At 43.8% G+C, this 24,158-nt stretch overlaps 12 non-coding genes and 7 pseudogenes across 12 annotated transcripts; all 19 read left to right on the top strand.

The window, feature by feature from the left end:
- The first annotated feature begins 169 nt into the window (after positions 1-169).
- On the top strand, positions 170-288 carry LOC125736385 (5S ribosomal RNA). The gene has a single exon (XR_007395664.1). It is a non-coding gene; the product is annotated as a 5S ribosomal RNA (ribosomal RNA).
- A 1,080-nt stretch (positions 289-1,368) lies between these two features.
- On the top strand, positions 1,369-1,487 carry LOC125733646 (5S ribosomal RNA). The gene has a single exon (XR_007392984.1). It is a non-coding gene; the product is annotated as a 5S ribosomal RNA (ribosomal RNA).
- Positions 1,488-2,565: 1,078 nt separating this feature from the next.
- LOC125735645 (5S ribosomal RNA) lies at positions 2,566-2,684 on the top strand. Its single transcript, XR_007394938.1, has one exon. It is a non-coding gene; the product is annotated as a 5S ribosomal RNA (ribosomal RNA).
- A 1,077-nt stretch (positions 2,685-3,761) lies between these two features.
- Positions 3,762-3,880, top strand: LOC125735895 (5S ribosomal RNA). The gene has a single exon (XR_007395179.1). It is a non-coding gene; the product is annotated as a 5S ribosomal RNA (ribosomal RNA).
- Positions 3,881-4,964: 1,084 nt separating this feature from the next.
- Positions 4,965-5,083, top strand: LOC125735174 (5S ribosomal RNA). The gene has a single exon (XR_007394473.1). It is a non-coding gene; the product is annotated as a 5S ribosomal RNA (ribosomal RNA).
- Positions 5,084-6,161: 1,078 nt separating this feature from the next.
- LOC125735484 (5S ribosomal RNA) lies at positions 6,162-6,280 on the top strand. Its single transcript, XR_007394779.1, has one exon. It is a non-coding gene; the product is annotated as a 5S ribosomal RNA (ribosomal RNA).
- A 1,079-nt stretch (positions 6,281-7,359) lies between these two features.
- LOC125735495 (5S ribosomal RNA) lies at positions 7,360-7,478 on the top strand. The gene has a single exon (XR_007394790.1). It is a non-coding gene; the product is annotated as a 5S ribosomal RNA (ribosomal RNA).
- Positions 7,479-8,557: 1,079 nt separating this feature from the next.
- LOC125735506 (5S ribosomal RNA) lies at positions 8,558-8,676 on the top strand. Its single transcript, XR_007394801.1, has one exon. It is a non-coding gene; the product is annotated as a 5S ribosomal RNA (ribosomal RNA).
- Positions 8,677-9,755: 1,079 nt separating this feature from the next.
- On the top strand, positions 9,756-9,874 carry LOC125731603 (5S ribosomal RNA). The gene has a single exon (XR_007391635.1). It is a non-coding gene; the product is annotated as a 5S ribosomal RNA (ribosomal RNA).
- Positions 9,875-10,949: 1,075 nt separating this feature from the next.
- LOC125734342 (5S ribosomal RNA) lies at positions 10,950-11,068 on the top strand. The gene has a single exon (XR_007393658.1). It is a non-coding gene; the product is annotated as a 5S ribosomal RNA (ribosomal RNA).
- A 1,082-nt stretch (positions 11,069-12,150) lies between these two features.
- Positions 12,151-12,269, top strand: LOC125731615 (5S ribosomal RNA). The gene has a single exon (XR_007391636.1). It is a non-coding gene; the product is annotated as a 5S ribosomal RNA (ribosomal RNA).
- A 1,078-nt stretch (positions 12,270-13,347) lies between these two features.
- Positions 13,348-13,466, top strand: LOC125731627 (5S ribosomal RNA). Its single transcript, XR_007391637.1, has one exon. It is a non-coding gene; the product is annotated as a 5S ribosomal RNA (ribosomal RNA).
- A 1,080-nt stretch (positions 13,467-14,546) lies between these two features.
- LOC125732044 (5S ribosomal RNA) lies at positions 14,547-14,655 on the top strand (annotated as a pseudogene).
- Positions 14,656-18,013: 3,358 nt separating this feature from the next.
- Positions 18,014-18,122, top strand: LOC125732186 (5S ribosomal RNA; annotated as a pseudogene).
- Positions 18,123-19,201: 1,079 nt separating this feature from the next.
- LOC125732187 (5S ribosomal RNA) lies at positions 19,202-19,310 on the top strand (annotated as a pseudogene).
- A 1,078-nt stretch (positions 19,311-20,388) lies between these two features.
- LOC125732188 (5S ribosomal RNA) lies at positions 20,389-20,497 on the top strand (annotated as a pseudogene).
- Positions 20,498-21,576: 1,079 nt separating this feature from the next.
- On the top strand, positions 21,577-21,685 carry LOC125732189 (5S ribosomal RNA; annotated as a pseudogene).
- Positions 21,686-22,764: 1,079 nt separating this feature from the next.
- Positions 22,765-22,873, top strand: LOC125732246 (5S ribosomal RNA; annotated as a pseudogene).
- A 1,079-nt stretch (positions 22,874-23,952) lies between these two features.
- Positions 23,953-24,061, top strand: LOC125732290 (5S ribosomal RNA; annotated as a pseudogene).
- Positions 24,062-24,158: the final 97 nt, after the last annotated feature.

Consider the following 24,158-nt stretch of genomic DNA (forward strand, 5'->3'; position numbering starts at 1 on the left):
TAGTTTGGTGAATGTTTGGTGTGGGTCCGGCGCTGCCGATTGGATGGTGGGGCTGCAGTGTGAGTCAGATAAAAAAAAAAAAAAAAAAACCAGGAGTAGGATCCAATGGGACTAACTGGCATGTATAGACGCGTGTAATGCAAAAGGGCTGTTTTTGGTAGGATCCCTCGCTTATGGCCATACCACCCTGAACACGCCCCATCTCGTCTGATCTCGGAAGCCAAGCAGGGTAGGGTCTGGTTAGTACTTGGATGGGAGACCTCCTGGGAATACCAGGTGCTGTAAGCCTTTCTCACTTTTACTTTATACAGGGGGCGCTCCACTTCACGATTAATTTAAATCTATCACTCCCTTTCCATTTTACTATTTTATATATATATATATTTTTTTTCTCTCATTCCTAAAGGCAGCTTTTAGAAATCGTTTTACTCTAAATACTTCCTGGTAATTCTAGGTGCTGTAAGCTGTTCGTGCCTTTATTCCACCAGGGCGCGATCTTCTCACAAACTTGAAGACTGTCACTCCCCATTCACGTTTTACAACTTATTGTTAATGATAAAGAGACAGCTTTTTACACACAGTTTTAAACAAAGTACTGATATTATTCCTCTTCAACTGACCGCTTTGTTTTCTATGCAAAAACCACTTCGCCACAGAAGACTCGATATTATTGGCATAGCAAGTTCTGCTCTTCTCCTTTCAAAACTTGCTAAAAGCTGTATTTAAAAGAACAGATTGGCCGGGGTAATTCACACCCTTCAATGCCAGCTTAATGTTTAGGTTAGTGGGAATCACAGAGGAATTAGGGATGGAAACTTCTTTGCTGGTGGTAGAAGCGGTCTGGTGAATTTTTAGAGAGAAGAGGCCGTCGATGTTTGAATGTAGAAAATTGTTCTGGCTGCAGCCTGCAGTATGGACTTGTTGGTGTGTGTAGCTCCCAGTGTTCTGACAGCGCGACGTTTTGGGGAAGCATGTGATTCAGCAGCTACCAGTGGGCTTCGTGCGGCGGAGATTTTGTGGCTGTTAGCGGAGTTGATAACAGAGGGTCGTTAAGAGAAGCCTACATGCAGTAGGCAAAGGAGTAATGTTTGCCGGCGGGGGACGTGCGGCGATTACCCTGTGCGGTAGTGAAAAGGAGTTAAAAAGAAGGAAGTGTGCGGATGCGGAAAGAATGGAATAATTGTGGTAGGCTGCCGGCTGAGTAGTTTGGTGAATGTTTGGTGTGGGTCCGGCGCTGCCGATTGGATGGTGGTGCTGCAGTGTGAGTCAGATAAAAAAAAAAAAAAAACCAGGAGTAGGATCCAATGGGACTAACTGGCATGTATAGACGCGTGTAATGCAAAAGGGCTGTTTTTGGTAGCATCTTCCGCTTACGGCCATACCACCCTGAACACGCCCGATCTCGTCTGATCTCGGAAGCTAAGCAGGGTAGGTTCTGGTTAGTACTTGGATGGGAGACCACCTGGGAATACCAGGTGCTGTAAGCTTTTCTCACTTTTACTTTATACAGGGGGCGCTCCACTTCACGATTAATTTAAATCTATCACTCCCCTTCCATTTTACTATTTTATATATATATATATTTTTTTTTCTCTCATTCATAAAGGCAGCTTTTAGAAACCGTTTTACTCTAAATACTTCCTGGTAATTCTAGGTGCTGTAAGCTGTTCGTCCCTTTATTCCACCAGGGCGCGATCTTCTCACAAACTTGAAGACTGTCACTCCCCATTCACGTTTTACAACTTATTGTTAATGATAAAGAGACAGCTTTTTACACACAGTTTTAAACAAAGTACTGATATTATTCCTCTTCAACTGACCGCTTTGTTTTCTATGCAAAAACCACTTCGCCACAGAAGACTCGATATTATTGGCATAGCAAGTTCTGCTCTTCTCCTTTCAAAACTTGCTAAAAGCTGTATTTAAAAGAACAGATTGGCCGGGGTAATTCACACCCTTCAATGCCAGCTTAATGTTTAGGTTAGTGGGAATCACAGAGGAATTAGGGATGGAAACTTCTTTGCTGGTGGTAGAAGCGGTCTGGTGAATTTTTAGAGAGAAGAGGCCGTCGATGTTTGAATGTAGAAAATTGTTCTGGCTGCAGCCTGCAGTATGGACTTGTTGGTGTGTGTAGCTCCCAGTGTTCTGACAGCGCGACGTTTTGGGGAAGCATGTGATTCAGCAGCTACCAGTGGGTTTCGTGCGGCGGAGATTTTGTGGCTGTTAGCGGAGTTGATAACAGAGGGTCGTTAAGAGAAGCCTACATGCAGTAGGCAAAGGAGTAATGTTTGCTGGCGGGGGACGTGCGGCGATTAACCTGTGCGGTAGTGAAAAGGAGTTAAAAAGAAGGAAGTGTGCGGATGCGGAAAGAATGGAATAATTGTGGTAGGCTGCCGGCTGAGTAGTTTGGTGAATGTTTGGTGTGGGTCCGGCGCTGCCGATTGGATGGTGGGGCTGCAGTGTGAGTCAGATAAAAAAAAAAAAAACAGGAGTAGGATCCAATGGGACTAACTGGCATGTATAGACGCGTGTAATGCAAAAGCGCTGTTTTTGGCAGCATCTCTCGCTTATGGCCATACCACCCTGAACACGCCCGATCTCGTCTGATCTCAGAAGCCAAGCAGGGTAGGGTCTGGTTAGTACTTGGATGGGAGACCTCCTGAGAATACCAGGTGCTGTAAGCCTTTCTCACTTTTACTTTATACAGGGGGCGCTCCACTTCACGATTAATTTAAATCTATCACTCCCCTTCCATTTTACTATTTTATATATATAAATTTTTTTTTTTCTCTTATTCCTAAAGGCAGCTTTTAGAAACCGTTTTACTCTAAATACTTCCTGGTAATTCTAGGTGCTGTAAGCTGTTCGTGCCTTTATTCCACCAGGGCGCGATCTTCTCACAAACTTGAAGACTGTCACTCCCCATTCACGTTTTACAACTTATTGTTAATGATAAAGAGACAGCTTTTTACACACAGTTTTAAACAAAGTACTGATATTATTTCTCTTCAACTCACCGCTTTGTTTTCTATGCAAAAACCACTTCGCCACAGAAGACTCGATATTATTGGCATAGCAAGTTCTGCTCTTCTCCTTTCAAAACTTGCTAAAAGCTGTATTTAAAAGAACAGATTGGCCGGGGTAATTCACACCCTTCAATGCCAGCTTAATGTTTAGGTTAGTGGGAATCACAGAGGAATTAGGGATGGAAACTTCTTTGCTGGTGGTAGAAGCGGTCTGGTGAATTTTTAGAGAGAAGAGGCCGTCGATGTTTGAATGTAGAAAATAGTTCTGGCTGCAGCCTGCAGTATGGACTTGTTGGTGTGTGTAGCTCCCAGTGTTCTGACAGCGCGACGTTTTGGGGAAGCATGTGATTCAGCAGCTACCAGTGGGTTTCGTGCGGCGGAGATTTTGTGGCTGTTAGCGGAGTTGATAACAGAGGGTCGTTAAGAGAAGCCTACATGCAGTAGGCAAAGGAGTAATGTTTGCTGGCGGGGGACGTGCGGCGATTAACCTGTGCGGTAGTGAAAAGGAGTTAAAAAGAAGGAAGTGTGCGGATGCGGAAAGAATGGAATAATTGTGGTAGGCTGCCGGCTGAGTAGTTTGGTGAATGTTTGGTGTGGGTCCGGCGCTGCCGATTGGATGGTGGGGCTGCAGTGTGAGTCAGATAAAAAAAAAAAAACAGGAGTAGGATCCAATGGGACTAACTGGCATGTATAGACGCGTGTAATGCAAAAGGGCTGTTTTTGGCAGCATCTCTCGCTTACGGCCATACCACCCTGAACATGCCCGATCTCGTCTGATCTCAGAAGCCAAGCAGGGTAGGGTCTGGTTAGTACTTGGATGGGAGACCTCCTGAGAATACCAGGTGCTGTAAGCCTTTCTCACTTTTACTTTATACAGGGGGCGCTCCACTTCACGATTAATTTAAATCTATCACTCCCCTTCCATTTTACTATTTTATATATATATATATATATTTTTTTTTTCTCTCATTCCTAAAGGCAGCTTTTAGAAACCGTTTTACTCTAAATACTTCCTGGTAATTCTAGGTGCTGTAAGCTGTTCGTGCCTTTATTCCACCAGGGCGCGATCTTCTCACAAACTTGAAGACTGTCACTCCCCATTCACGTTTTACAACTTATTGTTAATGATAAAGAGACAGCTTTTTACACACAGTTTTAAACAAAGTACTGATATTTTTCCTCTTCAACTGACCGCTTTGTTTTCTATGCAAAAACCACTTCGCCACAGAAGACTCAATATTATTGGCATAGCAAGTTCTGCTCTTCTCCTTTCAAAACTTGCTAAAAGCTGTATTTAAAAGAACAGATTGGCCGGGGTAATTCACACCCTTCAATGCCAGCTTAATGTTTAGGTTAGTGGGAATCACAGAGGAATTAGGGATGGAAACTTCTTTGCTGGTGGTAGAAGCGGTCTGGTGAATTTTTAGAGAGAAGAGGCCGTCGATGTTTGAATGTAGAAAATAGTTCTGGCTGCAGCCTGCATTATGGACTTGTTGGTGTGTGTAGCTCCCAGTGTTCTGACAGCGCGACGTTTTGGGGAAGCATGTGATTCAGCAGCTACCAGTGGGCTTCGTGCGGCGGAGATTTTGTGGCTGTTAGCGGAGTTGATAACAGAGGGTCGTTAAGAGAAGCCTACATGCAGTAGGCAAAGGATTAATGTTTGCTGGCGGGGGACGTGCGGCGATTAACCTGTGCGGTAGTGAAAAGGAGTTAAAAAGAAGGAAGTGTGCGGATGCGGAAAGAATGGAATAATTGTGGTAGGCTGCCGGCTGAGTAGTTTGGTGAATGTTTGGTGTGGGTCCGGCGCTGCCGATTGGATGGTGGGGCTGCAGTGTGAGTCAGATAAAAAAAAAAAAAAACAGGAGTAGGATCCAATGGGACTAACTGGCATGTATAGACGCGTGTAATGCAAAAGCGCTGTTTTTGGCAGCATCTCTCGCTTACGGCCATACCACCCTGAACACGCCCGATCTCATCTGATCTCAGAAGCCAAGCAGGGTAGGGTCTGGTTAGTACTTGAATGGGAGACCTCCTGAGAATACCAGGTGCTGTAAGCCTTTCTCACTTTTACTTTATACAGGGGGCGCTCCACTTCACGATTAATTTAAATCTATCACTCCCCTTCCATTTTACTATTTTATATATATAATTTTTTTTTTTTCTCTTATTCCTAAAGGCAGCTTTTAGAAACCGTTTTACTCTAAATACTTCCTGGTAATTCTAGGTGCTGTAAGCTGTTCGTGCCTTTATTCCACCAGGGCGCGATCTTCTCACAAACTTGAAGACTGTCACTCCCCATTCACGTTTTACAACTTATTGTTAATGATAAAGAGACAGCTTTTTACACACAGTTTTAAACAAAGTACTGATATTATTTCTCTTCAACTCACCGCTTTGTTTTCTATGCAAAAACCACTTCGCCACAGAAGACTCGATATTATTGGCATAGCAAGTTCTGCTCTTCTCCTTTCAAAACTTGCTAAAAGCTGTATTTAAAAGAACAGATTGGCCGGGGTAATTCACACCCTTCAATGCCAGCTTAATGTTTAGGTTAGTGGGAATCACAGAGGAATTAGGGATGGAAACTTCTTTGCTGGTGGTAGAAGCGGTCTGGTGAATTTTTAGAGAGAAGAGGCCGTCGATGTTTGAATGTAGAAAATAGTTCTGGCTGCAGCCTGCAGTATGGACTTGTTGGTGTGTGTAGCTCCCAGTGTTCTGACAGCGCGACGTTTTGGGGAAGCATGTGATTCAGCAGCTACCAGTGGGTTTCGTGCGGCGGAGATTTTGTGGCTGTTAGCGGAGTTGATAACAGAGGGTCGTTAAGAGAAGCCTACATGCAGTAGGCAAAGGAGTAATGTTTGCTGGCGGGGGACGTGCGGCGATTAACCTGTGCGGTAGTGAAAAGGAGTTAAAAAGAAGGAAGTGTGCGGATGCGGAAAGAATGGAATAATTGTGGTAGGCTGCCGGCTGAGTAGTTTGGTGAATGTTTGGTGTGGGTCCGGCGCTGCCGATTGGATGGTGGGGCTGCAGTGTGAGTCAGATAAAAAAAAAAAAAACAGGAGTAGGATCCAATGGGACTAACTGGCATGTATAGACGCGTGCAATGCAAAAGGGCTGTTTTTGGTAGCATCTCTCGCTTACGGCCATACCACCCTGAACACGCCCGATCTCGTCTGATCTCGGAAGCTAAGCAGGGTAGGGTCTGGTTAGTACTTGGATGGGAGACCACCTGGGAATACCAGGTGCTGTAAGCTTTTCTCACTTTTACTTTATACAGGGGGCGCTCCACTTCACGATTAATTTAAATCTATCACTCCCCTTCCATTTTACTATTTTATATATATATATATTTTTTTTTTCTCTCATTCATAAAGGCAGCTTTTAGAAACCGTTTTACTCTAAATAATTCCTGGTAATTCTAGGTGCTGTAAGCTGTTCGTGCCTTTATTCCACCAGGGCGCGATCTTCTCACAAACTTGAAGACTGTCACTCCCCATTCACGTTTTACAACTTATTGTTAATGATAAAGAGACAGCTTTTTACACACAGTTTTAAACAAAGTACTGATATTATTCCTCTTCAACTGACCGCTTTGTTTTCTATGCAAAAACCACTTCGCCACAGAAGACTCGATATTATTGGCATAGCAAGTTCTGCTCTTCTCCTTTCAAAACTTGCTAAAAGCTGTATTTAAAAGAACAGATTGGCCGGGGTAATTCACACCCTTCAATGCCAGCTTAATGTTTAGGTTAGTGGGAATCACAGAGGAATTAGGGATGGAAACTTCTTTGCTGGTGGTAGAAGCGGTCTGGTGAATTTTTAGAGAGAAGAGGCCGTCGATGTTTGAATGTAGAAAATAGTTCTGGCTGCAGCCTGCAGTATGGACTTGTTGGTGTGTGTAGCTCCCAGTGTTCTGACAGCGCGACGTTTTGGGGAAGCATGTGATTCAGCAGCTACCAGTGGGTTTCGTGCGGCGGAGATTTTGTGGCTGTTAGCGGAGTTGATAACAGAGGGTCGTTAAGAGAAGCCTACATGCAGTAGGCAAAGGAGTAATGTTTGCTGGCGGGGGACGTGCGGCGATTAACCTGTGCGGTAGTGAAAAGGAGTTAAAAAGAAGGAAGTGTGCGGATGCGGAAAGAATGGAATAATTGTGGTAGGCTGCCGGCTGAGTAGTTTGGTGAATGTTTGGTGTGGGTCCGGCGCTGCCGATTGGATGGTGGGGCTGCAGTGTGAGTCAGATAAAAAAAAAAAAAACAGGAGTAGGATCCAATGGGACTAACTGGCATGTATAGACGCGTGCAATGCAAAAGGGCTGTTTTTGGTAGCATCTCTCGCTTACGGCCATACCACCCTGAACACGCCCGATCTCGTCTGATCTCGGAAGCTAAGCAGGGTAGGGTCTGGTTAGTACTTGGATGGGAGACCACCTGGGAATACCAGGTGCTGTAAGCTTTTCTCACTTTTACTTTATACAGGGGGCGCTCCACTTCACGATTAATTTAAATCTATCACTCCCCTTCCATTTTACTATTTTATATATATATATATTTTTTTTTTCTCTCATTCATAAAGGCAGCTTTTAGAAACCGTTTTACTCTAAATAATTCCTGGTAATTCTAGGTGCTGTAAGCTGTTCGTGCCTTTATTCCACCAGGGCGCGATCTTCTCACAAACTTGAAGACTGTCACTCCCCATTCACGTTTTACAACTTATTGTTAATGATAAAGAGACAGCTTTTTACACACAGTTTTAAACAAAGTACTGATATTATTCCTCTTCAACTGACCGCTTTGTTTTCTATGCAAAAACCACTTCGCCACAGAAGACTCGATATTATTGGCATAGCAAGTTCTGCTCTTCTCCTTTCAAAACTTGCTAAAAGCTGTATTTAAAAGAACAGATTGGCCGGGGTAATTCACACCCTTCAATGCCAGCTTAATGTTTAGGTTAGTGGGAATCACAGAGGAATTAGGGATGGAAACTTCTTTGCTGGTGGTAGAAGCGGTCTGGTGAATTTTTAGAGAGAAGAGGCCGTCGATGTTTGAATGTAGAAAATAGTTCTGGCTGCAGCCTGCAGTATGGACTTGTTGGTGTGTGTAGCTCCCAGTGTTCTGACAGCGCGACGTTTTGGGGAAGCATGTGATTCAGCAGCTACCAGTGGGTTTCGTGCGGCGGAGATTTTGTGGCTGTTAGCGGAGTTGATAACAGAGGGTCGTTAAGAGAAGCCTACATGCAGTAGGCAAAGGAGTAATGTTTGCTGGCGGGGGACGTGCGGCGATTAACCTGTGCGGTAGTGAAAAGGAGTTAAAAAGAAGGAAGTGTGCGGATGCGGAAAGAATGGAATAATTGTGGTAGGCTGCCGGCTGAGTAGTTTGGTGAATGTTTGGTGTGGGTCCGGCGCTGCCGATTGGATGGTGGGGCTGCAGTGTGAGTCAGATAAAAAAAAAAAAAACAGGAGTAGGATCCAATGGGACTAACTGGCATGTATAGACGCGTGCAATGCAAAAGGGCTGTTTTTGGTAGCATCTCTCGCTTACGGCCATACCACCCTGAACACGCCCGATCTCGTCTGATCTCGGAAGCTAAGCAGGGTAGGGTCTGGTTAGTACTTGGATGGGAGACCACCTGGGAATACCAGGTGCTGTAAGCTTTTCTCACTTTTACTTTATACAGGGGGCGCTCCACTTCACGATTAATTTAAATCTATCACTCCCCTTCCATTTTACTATTTTATATATATATATATTTTTTTTTTCTCTCATTCATAAAGGCAGCTTTTAGAAACCGTTTTACTCTAAATAATTCCTGGTAATTCTAGGTGCTGTAAGCTGTTCGTGCCTTTATTCCACCAGGGCGCGATCTTCTCACAAACTTGAAGACTGTCACTCCCCATTCACGTTTTACAACTTATTGTTAATGATAAAGAGACAGCTTTTTACACACAGTTTTAAACAAAGTACTGATATTATTCCTCTTCAACTGACCGCTTTGTTTTCTATGCAAAAACCACTTCGCCACAGAAGACTCGATATTATTGGCATAGCAAGTTCTGCTCTTCTCCTTTCAAAACTTGCTAAAAGCTGTATTTAAAAGAACAGATTGGCCGGGGTAATTCACACCCTTCAATGCCAGCTTAATGTTTAGGTTAGTGGGAATCACAGAGGAATTAGGGATGGAAACTTCTTTGCTGGTGGTAGAAGCGGTCTGGTGAATTTTTAGAGAGAAGAGGCCGTCGATGTTTGAATGTAGAAAATAGTTCTGGCTGCAGCCTGCAGTATGGACTTGTTGGTGTGTGTAGCTCCCAGTGTTCTGACAGCGCGACGTTTTGGGGAAGCATGTGATTCAGCAGCTACCAGTGGGTTTCGTGCGGCGGAGATTTTGTGGCTGTTAGCGGAGTTGATAACAGAGGGTCGTTAAGAGAAGCCTACATGCAGTAGGCAAATGAGTAATGTTTGCTGGCGGGGGACGTGCGGCGATTAACCTGTGCGGTAGTGAAAAGGAGTTAAAAAGAAGGAAGTGTGCGGATGCGGAAAGAATGGAATAATTGTGGTAGGCTGCCGGCTGAGTAGTTTGGTGAATGTTTGGTGTGGGTCCGGCGCTGCCGATTGGATGCTGGGGCTGCAGTGTGAGTCAGATAAAAAAAAAAAAAACCGGAGTAGGATCCAATGGGACTAACTGGCATGTATAGACGCGTGTAATGCAAAAGGGCTGTTTTTGGTAGCATCTCTCGCTTACGGCCATACCACCCTGAACACGCCCGATCTCGTCTGATCTCGGAAGCTAAGCAGGGTAGGGTCTGGTTAGTACTTGGATGGGAGACCACCTGGGAATACCAGGTGCTGTAAGCATTTCTCACTTTTACTTTATACAGGGGGCGCTCCACTTCACGATTAATTTAAATCTATCACTCCCCTTCCATTTTACTATTTTATATATATTTTTTTTTTTTCTCTCATTCATAAAGGCAGCTTTTAGAAACCGTTTTACTCTAAATACTTCCTGGTAATTCTAGGTGCTGTAAGCTGTTCGTGCCTTTATTCCACCAGGGCGCGATCTTCTCACAAACTTGAAGACTGTCACTCCCCATTCACGTTTTACAACTTATTGTTAATGATAAAGAGACAGCTTTTTACACACAGTTTTAAACAAAGTACTGATATTATTCCTCTTCAACTGACCGCTTTGTTTTCTATGCAAAAACCACTTCGCCACAGAAGACTCGATATTATTGGCATAGCAAGTTCTGCTCTTCTCCTTTCAAAACTTGCTAAAAGCTGTATTTAAAAGAACAGATTGGCCGGGGTAATTCACACCCTTCAATGCCAGCTTAATGTTTAGGTTAGTGGGAATCACAGAGGAATTAGGGATGGAAACTTCTTTGCTGGTGGTAGAAGCGGTCTGGTGAATTTTTAGAGAGAAGAGGCCGTCGATGTTTGAATGTAGAAAATAGTTCTGGCTGCAGCCTGCAGTATGGACTTGTTGGTGTGTGTAGCTCCCAGTGTTCTGACAGCGCGACGTTTTGGGGAAGCATGTGATTCAGCAGCTACCAGTGGGTTTCGTGCGGCGGAGATTTTGTGGCTGTTAGCGGAGTTGATAACAGAGGGTCGTTAAGAGAAGCCTACATGCAGTAGGCAAAGGAGTAATGTTTGCTGGCGGGGGACGTGCGGCGATTAACCTGTGCGGTAGTGAAAAGGAGTTAAAAAGAAGGAAGTGTGCGGATGCGGAAAGAATGGAATAATTGTGGTAGGCTGCCGGCTGAGTAGTTTGGTGAATGTTTGGTGTTGGTCCGGCGCTGCTGATTGGATGGTGGGGCTGCAGTGTGAGTCAGATAAAAAAAAAAAAAACAGGAGTAGGATCCAATGGGACTAACTGGCATGTATAGACGCGTGCAATGCAAAAGGGCTGTTTTTGGTAGCATCTCTCGCTTACGGCCATAACACCCTGAACACGCCCGATCTCGTCTGATCTCGGAAGCTAAGCAGGGTAGGGTCTGGTTAGTACTTGGATGGGAGACCACCTGGGAATACCAGGTGCTGTAAGCTTTTCTCACTTTTACTTTATACAGGGGGCGCTCCACTTCACGATTAATTTAAATCTATCACTCCCCTTCCATTTTACTATTTTATATATATATATTTTTTTTTTTTCTCTCATTCATAAAGGCAGCTTTTAGAAACCGTTTTACTCTAAATAATTCCTGGTAATTCTAGGTGCTGTAAGCTGTTCGTGCCTTTATTCCACCAGGGCGCGATCTTCTCACAAACTTGAAGACTGTCACTCCCCATTCACGTTTTACAACTTATTGTTAATGATAAAGAGACAGCTTTTTACACACAGTTTTAAACAAAGTACTGATATTATTCCTCTTCAACTGACCGCTTTGTTTTCTATGCAAAAACCACTTCGCCACAGAAGACTCGATATTATTGGCATAGCAAGTTCTGCTCTTCTCCTTTCAAAACTTGCTAAAAGCTGTATTTAAAAGAACAGATTGGCCGGGGTAATTCACACCCTTCAATGCCAGCTTAATGTTTAGGTTAGTGGGAATCACAGAGGAATTAGGGATGGAAACTTCTTTGCTGGTGATAGAAGCGGTCTGGTGAATTTTTAGAGAGAAGAGGCCGTCGATGTTTGAATGTAGAAAATAGTTCTGGCTGCAGCCTGCAGTATGGACTTGTTGGTGTGTGTAGCTCCCAGTGTTCTGACAGCGCGACGTTTTGGGGAAGCATGTGATTCAGCAGCTACCAGTGGGTTTCGTGCGGCGGAGATTTTGTGGCTGTTAGCGGAGTTGATAACAGAGGGTCGTTAAGAGAAGCCTACATGCAGTAGGCAAAGGAGTAATGTTTGCTGGCGGGGGACGTGCGGCGATTAACCTGTGCGGTAGTGAAAAGGAGTTAAAAAGAAGGAAGTGTGCGGATGCGGAAAGAATGGAATAATTGTGGTAGGCTGCCGGCTGAGTAGTTTGGTGAATGTTTGGTGTGGGTCCGGCGCTGCCGATTGGATGGTGGGGCTGCAGTGTGAGTCAGATAAAAAAAAAAAAAAGAACATTAGTAGGATCCAATGGGACTAACTGGCATGTATAGACGCGTGTAATGCAAAAGGGCTGTTTTTGGTAGCATCTTTCGCTTACGGCCATACCACCCTGAACACGCCCGATCTCGTCTGATCTCGGAAGCTAAGCAGGGTAGGGTCTGGTTAGTACTTGGATGGGAGACCACCTGGGAATACCAGGTGCTGTAAGCATTTCTCACTTTTACTTTATACAGGGGGCGCTCCACTTCACGATTAATTTAAATCTATCACTCCCCTTCCATTTTACTATTTTATATATATATATTTTTTTTCTCTCATTCATAAAGGCAGCTTTTAGAAACCGTTTTACTCTAAAAACTTCCTGGTAATTCTAGGTGCTGTAAGCTGTTCGTGCCTTTATTCCACCAGGGCGCGATCTTCTCACAAACTTGAAGACTGTCACTCCCCATTCACGTTTTACAACTTATTGTTAATGATAAAGAGACAGCTTTTTACACACAGTTTTAAACAAAGTACTGATATTATTCCTCTTCAACTGACCGCTTTGTTTTCTATGCAAAAACCACTTCGCCACAGAAGACTCGATATTATTGGCATAGCAAGTTCTGCTCTTCTCCTTTCAAAACTTGCTAAAAGCTGTATTTAAAAGAACAGATTGGCCGGGGTAATTCACACCCTTCAATGCCAGCTTAATGTTTAGGTTAGTGGGAATCACAGAGGAATTAGGGATGGAAACTTCTTTGCTGGTGGTAGAAGCGGTCTGGTGAATTTTTAGAGAGAAGAGGCCGTCGATGTTTGAATGTAGAAAATTGTTCTGGCTGCAGCCTGCAGTATGGACTTGTTGGTGTGTGTAGCTCCCAGTGTTCTGACAGCGCGACGTTTTGGGGAAGCATGTGATTCAGCAGCTACCAGTGGGTTTCGTGCGGCGGAGATTTTGTGGCTGTTAGCGGAGTTGATAACAGAGGGTCGTTAAGAGAAGCCTACATGCAGTAGGCAAAGGAGTAATGTTTGCTGGCGGGGGACGTGCGGCGATTAACCTGTGCGGTAGTGAAAAGGAGTTAAAAAGAAGGAAGTGTGCGGATGCGGAAAGAATGGAATAATTGTGGTAGGCTGCCGGCTGAGTAGTTTGGTGAATGTTTGGTGTGGGTCCGGCGCTGCCGATTGGATGGTGGGGCTGCAGTGTGAGTCAGATAAAAAAAAAAAAAAGAACATTAGTAGGATCCAATGGGACTAACTGGCATGTATAGACGCGTGTAATGCAAAAGGGCTGTTTTTGGTAGCATCTTTCGCTTACGGCCATACCACCCTGAACACGCCCGATCTCGTCTGATCTCGGAAGCTAAGCAGGGTAGGGTCTGGTTAGTACTTGGATGGGAGACCACCTGGGAATACCAGGTGCTGTAAGCATTTCTCACTTTTACTTTATACAGGGGGCGCTCCACTTCACGATTAATTTAAATCTATCACTCCCCTTCCATTTTACTATTTTATATATATATATTTTTTTTCTCTCATTCATAAAGGCAGCTTTTAGAAACCGTTTTACTCTAAATACTTCCTGGTAATTCTAGGTGCTGTAAGCTGTTCGTGCCTTTATTCCACCAGGGCGCGATCTTCTCACAAACTTGAAGACTGTCACTCCCCATTCACGTTTTACAACTTATTGTTAATGATAAAGAGACAGCTTTTTACACACAGTTTTAAACAAAGTACTGATATTATTCCTCTTCAACTGACCGCTTTGTTTTCTATGCAAAAACCACTTCGCCACAGAAGACTCGATATTATTGGCATAGCAAGTTCTGCTCTTCTCCTTTCAAAACTTGCTAAAAGCTGTATTTAAAAGAACAGATTGGCCGGGGTAATTCACACCCTTCAATGCCAGCTTAATGTTTAGGTTAGTGGGAATCACAGAGGAATTAGGGATGGAAACTTCTTTGCTGGTGGTAGAAGCGGTCTGGTGAATTTTTAGAGATAAGAGGCCGTCGATGTTTGAATGTAGAAAATTGTTCTGGCTGCAGCCTGCAGTATGGACTTGTTGGTGTGTGTAGCTCCCAGTGTTCTGACAGCGCGACGTTTTGGGGAAGCATGTGATTCAGCAGCTACCAGTGGGCTTCGTGCGGCGGAGATTTTGAGGCTGTTAGCTGAGTTGATAGCAGAGGGTCGTTAAGAGAAGCCTGCATGCGGTAGGCAAAGGAGTAATGTTTGCCGGCGGGGGACGTGCGGCGATTAACCTGTGAGGTAGTGAAAAGGACTTAAAGAGAAGGAAGCGTGCGGATGCGGAAAGAATGGAATAATTGTGGTAGGCTGCCGGCTGAGTAGTTTGGTGAATGTTTGTTGTGGGTCCGGCGCTGCCGATTGGATGGTGGTGCTGCAGTGTGAGTCAGATAAAAAAAAAAAAAAAAAAACAGGAGTAGGATCCAATGGGACTAACTGGCATGTATAGACGCGTGTAATGCAAAAGGGCTGTTTTTGGTAGCTTCTCTCGCTCATGGCCATACCACCCTGAACACGCCCGATCTCGGAAGCCAAGCAGTGTAGGGTCTGGTTAGTACTTGGATGGGAGACCTCCTGGGAATACCAGGTGCTGTAAGCTTTTCTCACTTTTACTTTATACAGGGGGCGCTCCACTTCACGATTAATTTAAATCTATCACTCCCCTTCCATTTTACTATTTTATATATATATATATATAAGAACATAAGAACATAAGAACATAAGAACTATACAAACGAGAGGAGGCCATTCGGCCCATCAAGCTCGCTTGGGGAGAACTAAACTAATAGCTCAGAGTCGTTAAAATCTTATCTAGCTCTGATTTAAAGGAACCCAAGGATTCAGCTTGCACTACATTATCAGGAAGGCTATTCCATACTCTACACGCTGCGTAAAGAAGTGCTTCCTTAAATCCAGCTTGAAATGTTCTCCCGCTAATTTCCACCTATGGCCACGGGTTCGTGTATTTAAACTAATGCTGAAGTAACTATTTGGTTGAACAGCATCCAAACCTGTTAGAATCTTATATACCTGGATCATGTCCCCCCTCAATCTCCTTTGCTTGAGACTGAACAGATTTAGCTCAAGTAACCGTTCCTCGTATGACATTCCTCTAAGACCAGGAATCATTTTTGTGGCCCTACGCTGCACCTTTTCTAAGGCCACAATGTCCTTTTTAAGATATGGTGACCAAACCTGCACACAATATTCTAGGTGAGGTCTCACCAAGGAATTGTATAATCTTAGCATTACCTCCCTTGACTTAAACTCCACACACCTGGAGATATACCCCAACATCCTATTGGCCTTTTTTATTGCTTCCCCACACTGGCGAGAATGGGACATGGAAGCATCAACATACACACCAAGGTCTTTCTCATGATCAGCTACCTTTATTTCAGTGACACACATGAAATACCTGTACTTTATATTTCTGCTCCCTAGATGGAGTACCTTACATTTATCGACGTTAAATTTCATCTGCCAGGTATCGGCCCAGTCACTAATTAAATCAAGATCCCGCTGTAGCTGCTGAGCCACTAATTCAGTATCTGCTACACCACCCACCTTGGTGTCATCTGCAAATTTCACCAGTTTACTGTATATATTGGTATCCATATCATTTATGTAAATTAGGAACAATAGTGGTCCTAAAATCGAACCCTGCGGTACCCCACTATGAACGCAAGCCCACTGTGACATTGTGCCTCTTATAACTACTCACTGTTTCCTATCTGTTAACCAGTTATCAATCCAGGTCGCTACGGTACCTAAAATACCAGTCGCTTTGAGTTTAAGTAGGAGCCTCTTGTGGGGGACAACATCAAAAGCCTTTTGGAAATGTAAGTAGATGACATCATAGGCCTTCTTATCATCAACTTCCTGAGTAGCTTCCTCAAAAAACTCCAACAGATTTGTTAAACAGGATCTACCTCTCCTAAATCCATGCTGGCTATCCCGCAAAATGTTATTGGAGTCCAGGTAATCTATCATTTTCTCTTTGATTAAAGCCTCCATAACTTTACCAGTTATACAAGTTAGACTGATTGGCCTATAGTTAGACAAATTATTTCTATCCCCTTTTTTGAAAATAGGCGTTATGAAGGCGTGCTTCCAATCAGAAGGTACCACACCTTCAGATAAGGATTTTTGAAACAGTAAAGTTAAGGGTCGGCAAATAATATCCCTCATCTCTTTTAACACTATAGGTAAGATGCCATCAGGGCCCTGTGATTTATTTATTTTGAGCTTAGCTAGGCTTTGCAAAACATCTGCTTCAGTTATATATACATTAGCTATAGACAATGCTGGATAGGTAATAACTGGTAAATTACTAAGGTCCTCAACAGTGAATACCCGTGCAAAACTATCATTGAACTCATTTGCTATATCAATGTCGTTTACTATTATAAGACCCTTACTATCCTGCAGATTAGTAATTTCAGGTTTTAGAGCTCTTTTAGAGTTAAAATACTGGAAGAAACTTTTAACGTCATCCTTAGCTTCCAATGCAACCATCCTTTCGACATTTCTTTTAGCTCGTCTAATATCATTTTTTAACTTAGCCTGTAGACTTAGATATTCCTGCTTAATTCTGTCATCATCAGTTATTTTCCATTGCTGGAACAAAGCCCTTTTCCTCCTTACTTTATGCTTTATTTCCCTAGTAAACCACCTAGGTTGCAATTTCCTAGATTTATTCTTGCTGGAAACAGGTATGAAGTCCTCTTGCACTTGCAATAATGTGCTTTTAAAAAATTCCCAGGCCTCTTCAACAGTTTTGTTATTTAACTCCATCCAGTTCACAGTTTCTAGTTTTAGTCTCATACACTTAAAGTCAGCCTTCCTAACATTATATATTTTTGATTTGGACTTAGCTCTTCGAACACTAAACTTAACCTCAAATTTGACCATGTTATGATCGCTACTGTCAAGTGGTTCTAAAACGTCTAATTTACCAAAATTATTATATATTTTCTCTCTTTCATAAAGGCAGCTTTTAGAAACAGTTTTACTCTAAATACTGCCTGGTAATTCTAGCTGCTGTAAGCTGTTCGTGCCATTATTCCACCAGGGCGCGATCTTCTCACAAACTTGAAGACTGTCACTCCCCATTCACGTTTTACAACTTATTGTTAATGATAAAGAGACAGCTTTTTACACACAGTTTTAAACAAAGTACTGATATAATTCCTCTTCAACTCACCACTTTGTTTTCTATGCAAAAACCACTTCACCACAGAAGACTCGATATTATTGGCATAGCAAGGTCTGCTCTTCTCCTCCTTTCAAAACTCGCTAAAAGCTGTATTTAAAAGAGCAGGTTGGCCGGGGTAATTCACACCCTTCAATGCCAGATTAATGTTTAGGTTAGTGGGAATCACAGAGGAATTAGGGATGGAAACTTCTTTGCTGGTGGTAGAAGCGGTCTGGTGAATTTTTAGAGAGAAGAGGCCGTCGATGTTTGAATGTAGAAAATTGTTCTGGCTGCAGCCTGCAGTATGGACTTGTTGGTGTGTGTAGCTCCCAGTGTTCTGACAGCGCGACGTTTTGGGGAAGCATGTGATTCAGCAGCTACCAGTGGGCTTCGTGCGGCGGAGATTTTGTGGCTGTTAGCTGAGTTGATAGCAGAGGGTCGTTAAGAGAAGCCTGCATGCGGTAGGCAAAGGAGTAATGTTTGCCGGCGGGGGACGTGCGGCGATTAACCTGTGAGGTAGTGAAAAGGACTTAAAGAGAAGGAAGCGTGCGGATGCGGAAAGAATGGAATAATTGTGGTAGGCTGCCGGCTGAGTAGTTTGGTGAATGTTTGTTGTGGGTCCGGCGCTGCCGATTGGATGGTGGTGCTGCAGTGTGAGTCAGATAAAAAAAAAAAAAAAACCAGGAGTAGGAGCCAATGGGAGTAACTGGCATGTATAGACGCGTGTAATGCAAAAGGGCTGTTTTGGGTAGCGTCTCTCGCTTACGGCCATACCACCCTGAACACGCCTGATCTTGGAAGCTAAGCAGAGTATGGTCTGGTTAGTACTTGGAAGGGAGACCACCTGGGAATACCAGGTGCTGTAAGCTTTTCTCACTTTTACTTTATACAGGGGGCGCTCCACTTCACGATTAATTTAAATCTATCACTCCCCTTCCATTTTACTATTTTATTTATATATATATATTCTCTCTTTCATAAAGGCAGCTTTTAGAAACCGTTTTACTCTAAATACTGCCTGGTAATTCTAGGTGCTGTAAGCTGTTCGTGCCTTTATTCCACCAGGGCGCGATCTTCTCACAAACTTGAAGACTGTCACTCCCCATTCACGTTTTACAACTTATTGTTAATGATAAAGAGACAGCTTTTTAAACACAGTTTTAAACAAAGTACTGATATAATTCCTCTTCAACTCACCACTTTGTTTTCTATGCAAAAACCACTTCACCACAGAAGACTCGATATTATTGGCATAGCAAGGTCTGCTCTTCTCCTCCTTTCAAAACTCGCTAAAAGCTGTATTTAAAAGAGCAGGTTGGCCGGGGTAATTCACACCCTTCAATGCCAGATTAATGTTTAGGTTAGTGGGAATCACAGAGGAATTAGGGATGGAAACTTCTTTGCTGGTGGTAGAAGCGGTCTGGTGAATTTTTAGAGAGAAGAGGCCGTCGATGTTTGAATGTAGAAAATTGTTCTGGCTGCAGCCTGCAGTATGGACTTGTTGGTGTGTGTAGCTCCCAGTGTTCTGACAGCGCGACGTTTTGGGGAAGCATGTGATTCAGCAGCTACCAGTGGGCTTCGTGCGGCGGAGATTTTGTGGCTGTTAGCTGAGTTGATAGCAGAGGGTCGTTAAGAGAAGCCTGCATGCAGTAGGCAAAGGAGTAATGTTTGCCGGCGGGGGACGTGCGGCGATTAACCTGTGAGGTAGTGAAAAGGACTTAAAGAGAAGGAAGCGTGCGGATGCGGAAAGAATGGAATAATTGTGGTAGGCTGCCGGCTGAGTAGTTTGGTGAATGTTTGTTGTGGGTCCGGCGCTGCCGATTGGATGGTGGTGCTGCAGTGTGAGTCAGATAAAAAAAAAAAAAAAACCAGGAGTAGGAGCCAATGGGAGTAACTGGCATGTATAGACGCGTGTAATGCAAAAGGGCTGTTTTGGGTAGCGTCTCTCGCTTACGGCCATACCACCCTGAACACGCCTGATCTTGGAAGCTAAGCAGAGTATGGTCTGGTTAGTACTTGGAAGGGAGACCACCTGGGAATACCAGGTGCTGTAAGCTTTTCTCACTTTTACTTTATACAGGGGGCGCTCCACTTCACGATTAATTTAAATCTATCACTCCCCTTCCATTTTACTATTTTATTTATATATATATATTCTCTCTTTCATAAAGGCAGCTTTTAGAAACCGTTTTACTCTAAATACTGCCTGGTAATTCTAGGTGCTGTAAGCTGTTCGTGCCTTTATTCCACCAGGGCGCGATCTTCTCACAAACTTGAAGACTGTCACTCCCCATTCACGTTTTACAACTTATTGTTAATGATAAAGAGACAGCTTTTTAAACACAGTTTTAAACAAAGTACTGATATAATTCCTCTTCAACTCACCACTTTGTTTTCTATGCAAAAACCACTTCACCACAGAAGACTCGATATTATTGGCATAGCAAGGTCTGCTCTTCTCCTCCTTTCAAAACTCGCTAAAAGCTGTATTTAAAAGAGCAGGTTGGCCGGGGTAATTCACACCCTTCAATGCCAGATTAATGTTTAGGTTAGTGGGAATCACAGAGGAATTAGGGATGGAAACTTCTTTGCTGGTGGTAGAAGCGGTCTGGTGAATTTTTAGAGAGAAGAGGCCGTCGATGTTTGAATGTAGAAAATTGTTCTGGCTGCAGCCTGCAGTATGGACTTGTTGGTGTGTGTAGCTCCCAGTGTTCTGACAGCGCGACGTTTTGGGGAAGCATGTGATTCAGCAGCTACCAGTGGGCTTCGTGCGGCGGAGATTTTGTGGCTGTTAGCTGAGTTGATAGCAGAGGGTCGTTAAGAGAAGCCTGCATGCAGTAGGCAAAGGAGTAATGTTTGCCGGCGGGGGACGTGCGGCGATTAACCTGTGAGGTAGTGAAAAGGACTTAAAGAGAAGGAAGCGTGCGGATGCGGAAAGAATGGAATAATTGTGGTAGGCTGCCGGCTGAGTAGTTTGGTGAATGTTTGTTGTGGGTCCGGCGCTGCCGATTGGATGGTGGTGCTGCAGTGTGAGTCAGATAAAAAAAAAAAAAAACCAGGAGTAGGAGCCAATGGGAGTAACTGGCATGTATAGACGCGTGTAATGCAAAAGGGCTGTTTTGGGTAGCGTCTCTCGCTTACGGCCATACCACCCTGAACACGCCTGATCTTGGAAGCTAAGCAGAGTATGGTCTGGTTAGTACTTGGAAGGGAGACCACCTGGGAATACCAGGTGCTGTAAGCTTTTCTCACTTTTACTTTATACAGGGGGCGCTCCACTTCACGATTAATTTAAATCTATCACTCCCCTTCCATTTTACTATTTTATTTATATATATATATTCTCTCTTTCATAAAGGCAGCTTTTAGAAACCGTTTTACTCTAAATAATGCCTGGTAATTCTAGGTGCTGTAAGCTGTTCGTGCCTTTATTCCACCAGGGCGCGATCTTCTCACAAACTTGAAGACTGTCACTCCCCATTCACGTTTTACAACTTATTGTTAATGATAAAGAGACAGCTTTTTAAACACAGTTTTAAACAAAGTACTGATATAATTCCTCTTCAACTCACCGCTTTGTTTTCTATGCAAAAACCACTTCACCACAGAAAACTCGATATTATTGGCATAGCAAGGTCTGCTCTTCTCCTCCTTTCAAAACTTGCTATAAGCTGTATTTAAAAGAGCAGGTTGGCCGGGGTAATTCACACCCTTCAATGCCAGCTTAATGTTTAGGTTAGTGGGAATCACAGAGGAATTAGGGATGGAAACTTCTTTGCTGGTGGTAGAAGCGGTCTGGTGAATTTTTAGAGAGAAGAGGCCGTCAATGTTTGAATGTAGAAAATTGTTCTGGCTGCAGCCTGCAGTATGGACTTGTTGGCGTGTGTAGCTCCCAGTGTTCTGACAGCGTGACGTTTTGGGGAAGCATGTGATTCAGCAGCTACCAGTGGGCTTCGTGCGGCGGAAATTTTGTGGCTGTTAGCGGAGTTGATAACAGAGGATCGTTAAGAGAAGCCTGCATGCGGTAGGCAAAGGAGTAATGTTTGCGGGCGGGGGACGTGCGGCGATTAACCTGTGAGGTAGTGAAAAGGACTTAAAGAGAAGGAAGTGTGTGGATGCGGAAAGAATGGAATAATTGTGGTAGGCTGCCGGCTGAGTAGTTTGGTGAATGTTTGGTGTGGGTCCGACGCCTCCGATTGGATGGTGGTGCTGCAGTGTGAGTCAGATAAAAAAAAAAAAAAAACCAGGAGTAGGAGCCAATGGGACTAACTGGCATGTATAGACGCGTGTAATGCAAAAGGGCTGTTTTGGGTAGCGTCTCTCGCTTACGGCCATACCACCCTGAACACGCCTGATCTTGGAAGCTAAGCAGAGTATGGTCTGGTTAGTACTTGGAAGGGAGACCACCTGGGAATACCAGGTGCTGTAAGCTTTTCTCACTTTTACTTTATACAGGGGGCGCTCCACTTCACGATTAATTTAAATCTATCACTCCCCTTCCATTTTACTATTTTATTTATATATATATATTCTCTCTTTCATAAAGGCAGCTTTTAGAAACCGTTTTACTCTAAATACTGCCTGGTAATTCTAGCTGCTGTAAGCTGTTCGTGCCTTTATTCCACCAGGGCGCGATCTTCTCACAAACTTGAAGACTGTCACTCCCCATTCACGTTTTACAACTTATTGTTAATGATAAAGAGACAGCTTTTTAAACACAGTTTTAAACAAAGTACTGATATAATTCCTCTTCAACTCACCACTTTGTTTTCTATGCAAAAACCACTTCACCACAGAAGACTCGATATTATTGGCATAGCAAGGTCTGCTCTTCTCCTCCTTTCAAAACTCGCTAAAAGCTGTATTTAAAAGAGCAGGTTGGCCGGGGTAATTCACACCCTTCAATGCCAGATTAATGTTTAGGTTAGTGGGAATCACAGAGGAATTAGGGATGGAAACTTCTTTGCTGGTAGTAGAAGCGGTCTGGTGAATTTTTAGAGAGAAGAGGCCGTCGATGTTTGAATGTAGAAAATTGTTCTGGCTGCAGCCTGCAGTATGGACTTGTTGGTGTGTGTAGCTCCCAGTGTTCTGACAGCGCGACGTTTTGGGGAAGCATGTGATTCAGCAGCTACCAGTGGGCTTCGTGCGGCGGAGATTTTGTGGCTGTTAGCTGAGTTGATAGCAGAGGGTCGTTAAGAGAAGCCTGCATGCAGTAGGCAAAGGAGTAATGTTTGCCGGCGGGGGACGTGCGGCGATTAACCTGTGAGGTAGTGAAAAGGACTTAAAGAGAAGGAAGCGTGCGGATGCGGAAAGAATGGAATAATTGTGGTAGGCTGCCGGCTGAGTAGTTTGGTGAATGTTTGTTGTGGGTCCGGCGCTGCCGATTGGATGGTGGTGCTGCAGTGTGAGTCAGATAAAAAAAAAAAAAAAACCAGGAGTAGGAGCCAATGGGAGTAACTGGCATGTATAGACGCGTGTAATGCAAAAGGGCTGTTTTGGGTAGCGTCTCTCGCTTACGGCCATACCACCCTGAACACGCCTGATCTTGGAAGCTAAGCAGAGTATGGTCTGGTTAGTACTTGGAAGGGAGACCACCTGTGAATACCAGGTGCTGTAAGCTTTTCTCACTTTTACTTTATACAGGGGGCGCTCCACTTCACGATTAATTTAAATCTATCACTCCCCTTCCATTTTACTATTTTATTTATATATATATATTCTCTCTTTCATAAAGGCAGCTTTTAGAAACCGTTTTACTCTAAATACTGCCTGGTAATTCTAGGTGCTGTAAGCTGTTCGTGCCTTTATTCCACCAGGGCGCGATCTTCTCACAAACTTGAAGACTGTCACTCCCCATTCACGTTTTACAACTTATTGTTAATAATAAAGAGACAGCTTTTTACACACAGTTTTAAACAAAGTACTGATATAATTCCTCTTCAACTCACCACTTTGTTTTCTATGCAAAAACCACTTCACCACAGAAGACTCGATATTATTGGCATAGCAAGGTCTGCTCTTCTCCTCCTTTCAAAACTCGCTAAAAGCTGTATTTAAAAGAGCAGGTTGGCCGGGGTAATTCACACCCTTCAATGCCAGATTAATGTTTAGGTTAGTGGGAATCACAGAGGAATTAGGGATGGAAACTTCTTTGCTGGTGGTAGAAGCGGTCTGGTGAATTTTTAGAGAGAAGAGGCCGTCGATGTTTGAATGTAGAAAATTGTTCTGGCTGCAGCCTGCAGTATGGACTTGTTGGTGTGTGTAGCTCCCAGTGTTCTGACAGCGCGACGTTTTGGGGAAGCATGTGATTCAGCAGCTACCAGTGGGCTTCGTGCGGCGGAGATTTTGTGGCTGTTAGCGGAGTTGATAACAGAGGGTCGTTAAGAGATGCCTGCATGCGGTAGGCAAAGGAGTAATGTTTGCCGGCGGGGGACGTGCGGCGATTAACCTGTGAGGTAGTGAAAAGGACTTAAAGAGAAGGAAGTGTGCGGATGCGGAAAGAATGGAATAATTGTGGTAGGCTGCCGGCTGAGTAGTTTGGTGAATGTTTGGTGTGGGTCCGACGCTGCCGATTGGATGGTGGTGCTGCAGTGTGAGTCAGATAAAAAAAAAAAAAAAACCAGGAGTAGGATCCAATGGGACTAACTGGCATGTATAGACGCGTGTAATGCAAAAGGGCTGTTTTGGGTAGTGTCTCTCGCTTACGGCCATACCACCCTGAACATGCCTGATCTTGAAAGCTAAGCAGAGTTTGGTCTGGTTAGTACTTGGAAGGGAGACCACCTGGGAATACCAGGTGCTGTAAGCTTTTCTCACTTTTACTTTATACAGGGGGCGATCCACTTCACGATTAATTTAAATCTATCACTCCCCTTCCATTTTACTATTTTATATATATATATATA

This window comes from Brienomyrus brachyistius, chromosome 2, assembly GCF_023856365.1.
Source record: "Brienomyrus brachyistius isolate T26 chromosome 2, BBRACH_0.4, whole genome shotgun sequence".
Lineage (NCBI taxonomy): Eukaryota > Metazoa > Chordata > Actinopteri > Osteoglossiformes > Mormyridae > Brienomyrus > Brienomyrus brachyistius.